The sequence below is a fragment of the Prionailurus viverrinus genome, chromosome X (assembly GCF_022837055.1).
Source record: "Prionailurus viverrinus isolate Anna chromosome X, UM_Priviv_1.0, whole genome shotgun sequence".
NCBI lineage: Eukaryota > Metazoa > Chordata > Mammalia > Carnivora > Felidae > Prionailurus > Prionailurus viverrinus.
This window is the reverse complement of record NC_062579.1, coordinates 67,361,269-67,369,363: the sequence shown is the minus strand read 5'-3', so window position 1 is coordinate 67,369,363 and position 8,095 is coordinate 67,361,269.

Below are 8,095 nucleotides of genomic sequence, written 5' to 3'. Positions count from 1 at the left end.
ACTATTACTTTTAAGTGTTCCATTAACTATATTAATGGAATTGTAGAGGACAATTTAAAATATTTAAATGGCTGAAATTTAAGCTGGAGACATTTTCACTCCAATGCTGCTTTAACTCAATGTCAACAGCTGCCTAACATAAAAATATATATTTAATAGATCTTATAAATGCCAAGAAATTTATGAACCAATACACAGATACTAATCTACCAACCTAAAATAATTATCAAAGTCTTGAAAAGAAAGTGTTTTTATCCATTTAATTTTCTTCAGGACACAGAGAGAGTATTTTTTTAAAATACTGAATGTAGAGGCACCTGGGTGGCTCAGTTGGTTCAGCATCTGGCTCTTAGTTTTGGCTCAGGTTGTGACTTCAGGGTTCCTGGGTCCAAGCCCCATGTTGGTCTCCATGCTTACAGTCTTGGGATCTTCTCTTTCCCTCTCTCTGCCCCTCCTCCCTGTCAAAATAAATAAATATACTTAAAAATTGAAAAAAAATATCGAATGTATACTGATGAGGGAGCATAAGGCAAGCTGACACTCTGTAAACTGCCCCCCCCCAGGTGTGACATTCCTCAGGCATTCTTGGCTGCCCTAAAGCAAAGAAAAGGATAAAACAAAAGGTTAACTGATAGAGATCACACTCATGCAGGACATGAGTCTCCACCAGTTTATAAATGTGCTAATAAATGACAAGAAAAAGGCAATCTTAACAATAGTCTAACCTCCAGAAACCCATAGACTGAGTTTTCTGGAGCTTTAACATCACCCTCCCCTCCATAGTGATGTGGGGAACAAAGGCAAGAAGGGAATGGCAAGTAAAATTAAATTTCCTTATAATCAGCAGCCCACTGACAAATAGTTGAGATAGGCAGAGTAAAACATTCCTCCAGGAACACCCTCTGTCTTAAGGTTAATGCCTCGCTAGAGAGAAAACAACACTTAGCTTGACAATAGCTGGGTCTCCAGTATCTTAGGAGTCCTCTTTAGCATATGAAAGTCCTTCTGGAGCCCTCCCTTTTGCCTTCACCTCTCCCAACTGCATAGTATATAATCAGTCACTCTTCACAAGCCCAAGGCAGCTCTTTCCACCCATGGGTTCCTGTCCTAGTGCTTTAATAAAATCACCTTTTTGCACCAAAGATGTTTCAAGAATTCCTTTTTGGCAGTTAGCTCTGGACCCCCACCACTCCAAAATCCCATCATATACTATACACATTTTCTGTATATTTGATTTAAGTATATGGGGTAAAGGATTTGGTAAAAAGTTATCATTTGATTTATGAAAGGGAAAGATTTTTCAAGGAAGCTGAGAAAACCCAAATCAATGAGTGTTGGAAGATTTCATGCTATGATAGCATAGTTGAGTAGTATAACAAATCTTATATCACACTCTCAGGACTCCATACTGCTTTTTGGTGTGCTTCAAATTACAGTGATACAATTATTGGTTGACAGTATTTTGAAGGAGAACATATTTTGCCACCCCAGAATGTGTCTTTTTGGTAAAAGATTATTTTAGGCTAATCATTTTTAAGAAAAGGCAGACATAGGAAAACCTCTGAAATCTGAGAAGTTACCCTTTTATAGGAGACAATACATTTATAAGGAAAATCTCCATTTGTAAGGGTGTCTCTTTGTACCTGGAAGAGGAAGAAGACCAAATTTTTAGCAACTCATCAATGGAGAAAGCAACAAACCTAAATATACATAACAATCTTACCCTTGTTTACTATACTCTACTTTCTTTAACTATTTTACCTACCCACTAACATCTTTTGTCTTTAGCTAAAGATGATATTTAAGGTAATGGCTTGGGCAATTTCAGAGAGTTACTCAGTTTTCCTGAGTATCTTCCATGTATACAGGAGGCATACATGTTATTAAACTTCTGTATTTCTCCTGTTAATCTGTCTTTTATCACAGGGGGATCCCAGCTGAGGATCTAGAAAGGTAGAGGGAAAATTATTTTTCCTCACCCACAGTTTCAAATGCCCTACACACATCACCTTAATGTGACAATTTATTTATTTTTATTACTAGTGCATGCCCATTTTATGTTAAATCAAGAAATGAAGAGACAATCAGACTTGGAACATACACCTTTAAGGCTTACTTGAGCAAGAATTATTTCATTATCAAATTCAATGGCAAATCATATTTATTATACAATGCCTGTATGGCTGTGACAAAAAGAATACAATACACACTGTTATTACCAGATTCATCACTCATCACAATATTCCAACTCACAGAAAAGCAATATTCAAAATAATTTAACAATTAAAATGGAACATCTTATCACAGCAGAATTTCTTTGCAATTTTTTTTTAATGAAAATAAGGCTGTGACTAATGTAAATTTCCAAAAGTCTCATTTGTTAGCCAAGGGGAAAATTCGATTTACTGATGGTGAGTTGATTACATTGCTTCCAATAACCAAATAAATGTATCTAGAGAAAGTAAACTTAAGACTGTTAGCTTTTCAACAAGTACATTTACTCAAAAAGTTGAGGACATTAAGAACATTACTACTGAATTTTTAAAAGTAAGGGTAAATAATTTCAAGTGGTTTTTTTTTTCCTTATCTTCTTAATATGTTAACAGATGTTAGCAACAATGTTTGGTTGTTATTTACTTGAGGAAGCAATGCCAAGTTTGGAGTGACTAAAGAATTACCCTCTATAAATGAATAGTCTGTGTGGAATAGAACAGACAAAAATACTTCCAATGAAGCTGAGAAAACACTAATTCAGTAAAACCTGAAGTGGGATCGTCTAAGAAGTGTTACAATTAATGGTGGTTAAAATATATGTGGCACAGAAAAAAGTTTAGTTGGGCAAATTTACAAGGCTTGGAAAAATATAAGATGACCAAAGCCTATAGTTATTTATTGTATTACACATCAGCAGGTATCATGTGTCTATCACGTGTTATTGTACTGGTAGTGTCAACAGTGGGCTTCCTTCACTATTGTTAATGGAGCCATTATCATTCTGTGAACTTTTGTCAAAAATGCAAGGTGAATATTCTGACTTGCCCTACCTCACAAGCAGTTGGATGATTTAGTGGTGGTGAAGTTTTACTGACATTTTTTTGAGCTCAAAGTCAAGACTGAAATTTTGCCAAATGAGAAGAAGCACCCTTGACCACTATTATAAACACGGAATTACTTTGGAAATTAGTTTTTGCTATAAACTTGATAATGTCTCTTAATAAATCAACATAAAATTATAAGGTGAAATAGTGTTTATATGTAAGACCTATACTGCTATAAAGTCATTTTGATGACAGCTAGAATTGTTTGAATTACAAGTGACATCAAGTTACTTTATATACTCCAGCACTGCAGAAGTTAAAACAAGAAGCAAAATCTCCATCCCCACACGAATTTGCAGTGGGTTGCAACAAATATGCAGTTGAAGAGCTTTTACCTAAATTTTATTTAGAAATCATTAATCTTCAATGGGATGACAAGATAAATAGAAAATATTAAGAAAAGAATCTAATAGAGTAGTTTGCATGCCTTTTAAGAAATAGTTATGTTGAAATAAAACTATATGCTTATGGATTGATATCAGTATTTGGCAGTAACTATCTTCATGAAAAGATATTTCCAGAGATCAGATATACACGTCCATTCATTTCATTAGGAGGTGTATAATACATAACAAATTGTACTCAGTATTATCATAATTGATATATGAATATCAATTGAAATTTTGTGGAAATTTGTTTTCTCATTTGTTATATAAATATCTAATCTAGCCCTTTACAGAAAAAGTTTGCTGACCCCTGATCTAGGAGAAAAGGAAAGACAGATTTATTACTGTGACTAATGGACAAGTTTATAAAATAAGTCTGGTGGACGTTAGAGGCAGAGAGTGAAGAGGAGTTTTGTAGTTTTCATTTTGCATAAAAAGCAATATGGTCAAAGGCAGAAAAAGCACAGGATGTGGTTAGTATGACTGGAGTGTCATAGAAATATAGCTTCATATTGGGACAAATATATAAAAAAAGTGAATTAATCAGATACTCTTGATGGACTTGCAAAATTAGCTGGTGATTTTATAGTCATACAGTAAGCAAAGTAGAAACATTCAAATGTAATTGAACAGTGTGTTATGTGTCACGGAAGTTTCTAAGCAGATTTGTTCTCAGCTCTCAGACTTAACTTTATTTTTAAATCAAGTCTATTAGAGCTGCATTTCCCATGCACATTTTAAGTATCTGATTTAAACATTTTCTGTCAAGTGTGAGAAGTTTTATGTGTCTGGGCTGCTGTCTGTCAAATATATAATGCCATATTCAAATGTCCACTGAATTAACTAGAGATGGTATTTTAGGTGGCTAAATGTTTAAAGCTATGTGGATATAGCCATTTAAATTTGCCATTTAGTTCCCAGGTAATTTGGCAAGTAAACATCCCTATTGTATAATACACTTCAATATTCAAATATTAGGAGAAACTTACTGAATTTTGTTTTTTACAAAAATAACAACTTAAGGGATGCCTGGGTGGCTCAGTCAATTAAATGTCTCATTGAGGCTCAGGTCATGATATCATCATTTATCAATTTGAGCCCCACATTGGGCTATCTGCTGTCAGCATGGAACCCACTTCAGATCCTCTGTCCCTCTCTCTCTCAGAAATAAACATTAAAATAAAACAAAAAATAAGAGTAAAATAATATTTCCATCCATGACAATGTTCTTCCAATTATTCCTCCCCTTTCAACCAAACCTCAGAGTTATAAGACTAATAAACAGGAAGTCATCTGATAAAATAGCTCCAATAAAAAGAACTGCTGAGGATTAACTATAATACAAGTAAGAGAAATGACAATTCTAGGAAATATTGATGGTCAAATACATTGATGCTTCATTTCTTTAAGAAAATATAGTTCATCATTGATACCTGAGAAATACAATGTGCATATGCATTTGTATTTCCTTACGTGGACCACATACTGAACCAAACTGTATTTTTCTTTTTATGGAATCAGATGTCAAGCTATCAAGAAAAGGGTAAAGTGCTTTATAATCACAATTTTTACAGACTTAAGCCTTATTTTAATCCAGTTCATATTAAGAGTGCTTAAATAGTGAAAAGTGAGAAGTGGATCTTACCATTGCTCTTAAAGAGTTTTGAGAAGTGTCACTGGTATTGCTGCTAAAAATAAAAATACTACTACTACTACTACTAATACTTCCAAGAGAAGGATGGATAGATATTGAATCTTATTATTCCTGAGTCAAATATTACTAGTCCATAGATTAGATATTGTAAGGAAATTTGATATAGTTTAAACATGTATTAAATCCTTCAGCAATAATACATTATTTCACCAGTGATGCCTTCTTGGCCTAATTAAATAGACACATATGAAAGAAAGGGATTTTCATTTATATTATTTTACCTTTCAGAATCCAGAAATTTCATGACTTAAAAAATTGTATATATTCTATTTGAATGATTTTATTTATCAATGTGAGAAGAGGTGGCCCATAAGGATCACTGATTCAGAGTAAATGTGAAAAATTCTATGAAATATCCCTCAAGTTCTTTGTTTGAGACAAGAAGGAAATTTTCAGCCAAATTTCCATTCATAGATATGTGAACTATAGCTCAAAATATGCGCAGTGATAGAGCTTTTGTTATAAATGGGAAAATATTTTCAGCTTCTAAAGTCTTTCAGGAAAATCATAATAAAGTATTACAGGTGACATTAAAAGGTAAAAATCATTTCCCAAAATATAACTGCCTTGCAAACAAACACAAAAGCATCATAATATGATTGAAACTTCTAAATCTGGCAAGACCTTCCAACTATTCTAAAATGTTTTCCTGACTTTGTCATACACAGAATCTGAGCTTAATGACTTGATGTATTAACTGCATTTCTTAACTTGACTAATGCTGAAACTACTGGATGAGGTTAACCCAGACTGATTCAGTGATCATTTTAAGGAGAAATGTGGATTATATCCTTTCTTCTCCCACTTGGAAATGTTACTGTCATTCAGACATAACGGTGAGAAAATCATAGTTAGAATAAGATCATGATATTTCTGACCACAGTCTCAAAATTACATTATTGTTTCAAAATGTGGCAAAAAGAAACAATTTAACATTAGGTTAATCTAAACTAAAACTTATTTTAAGACTACACTTTTTTTCTAGGATAACTGCCATCATTAAAACTAAAATGATGAGGTCTTAAGGAAAACGGTGCTGAGTTATTCCATAGGCTGTTTAATATTTGCCACATTGGTCTGAGTCTCTCTGAAATGGTTCAGCATGGTAAGAATATGCTGTTCCTCCTTCTGGATGTAGTAAGACCTCAGATAAATATGTCAAAAATAGGGCATTACTTTAGGAGGAACATATTCATTTATCCACAGTGATTCCAAGGATTCTGCCAAAATCAAACAGCTATTTTGAAACTGTCCTCAGGTGTAACAAATCACCAGGTAGAAAAATCAACAAGATTGGAGCACTTAATTAGACCTTTTATCTTAATCATCAACATGTCAAGTGTATGCATGTGTGTTTAGAGAAGGGGGCATGCTATAGAAAGGGATGAATTAACACTTAAAATACTCAGAGTTTTAACAAAACCTGACATAAGATTTGCCAGATGGTTTGGTACTGGATTATAAAACTTGAAACTCATCTTCATTTAAGAGTTTTAATGGTTGTATTTCCCTTATAAAGCCTCTTACTCTCCTGCTAGGTTGATCCTTCAAAATTATACATCAGGCTTTAAAGAACAGCTTCTATGAACAGTCCCCTTAAATCTCAGCTAAACTAAGCAAGAAGATTACATGTTATTATGATGTAGCACAGGAGGATTTTTCTCCAGCAAACATAATGATGTGAAAAAGGATAAAGCTAGTATTCTGTGCAAAAAGGTTATCCATACAAGAACAATACTTTTCACACAGATTATCTATACCTGTTGAAATGTCCATATTGAAAAAAACTATTCCTTAATGCTTCTGTGAAGAGCTCTGATTTTGACAAGCTTTCAGGTCTAGATAGCAAGACCCAGTGATCATATACCTCTATAAAGTGGCCTATTTTGGGGCACTTAGAGAGATTAAATCTGTCACTGGCATCATTAGAAAAAAAATAAAGTATAATATTTATTTCTCAAGTAATTTATATTTAGTTCTAGCTTATCAAATTTATTTGAAGGAGTAGATATCTCATTTTTTCATAATTTAAGTTTACTAAACTTTACAATATGTATTCTAATTAGCACAGGAAAAAAACAAGAAGTAACTAAACAGAACTATAATTCTGTATATATTTTCACATTTCAATATTCCTACTGAAAGCCAATTAAGGTATATGCCATAATAATGAACCTCAAATACTCAGCAAAAGAATTATGTAGTCATCAGATTATATAACATCAGATCATCTGAACTTCCATATGTGAAATATCAGGCCCTATAAGAAAATATCAGTAAATTATGTTTAACTCCTTAAAATAATAATTTATATTTGCTTATTCATTAGATTATTTTTTGATTTCACCTCTCTGAGATTGGCTGGGAATGGCTCCTCAAAGTAGACACAGAAATTTGAAACTAATGGCTGCCAATTATTTTTTTTACAAACTAGATCCAAATAAAGACAAAATGTATGCTTGTACACACACATGCACATGCACACACTCCTATAAACTTCATTTAGTGTTCATTTTCAAATTATGTTCATTGCTATTATTTTCATAGTAATTGTGTTCATTGCTATTACCATAAATTCCTAAGAATACATTATGTATGTAGAATATGGGCTAATCTCTTAAATGGCTTCTAATTCCTTAAAATTGGCTTATGAAAGTATTAAAAATATTCTAAATATATAATTCAGAAATAGCAGTAATATATCTTGAAAGATTTTATAAATTGTTAGAGCAGTGGTAGGGATGGTGGTAAACCTTTGCTTTAAAATACCTTTTTCTGGGGCACCTGGGTGGCTCAGTTGGTTAAGCAGCCAACTTCGGCTCAGGTCATGATCTCATGGTCCGTGAGTTTGAGCCCCGCATCCGGCTCTGTGCTGACAGCTCAGAGCCTGGAGCCTG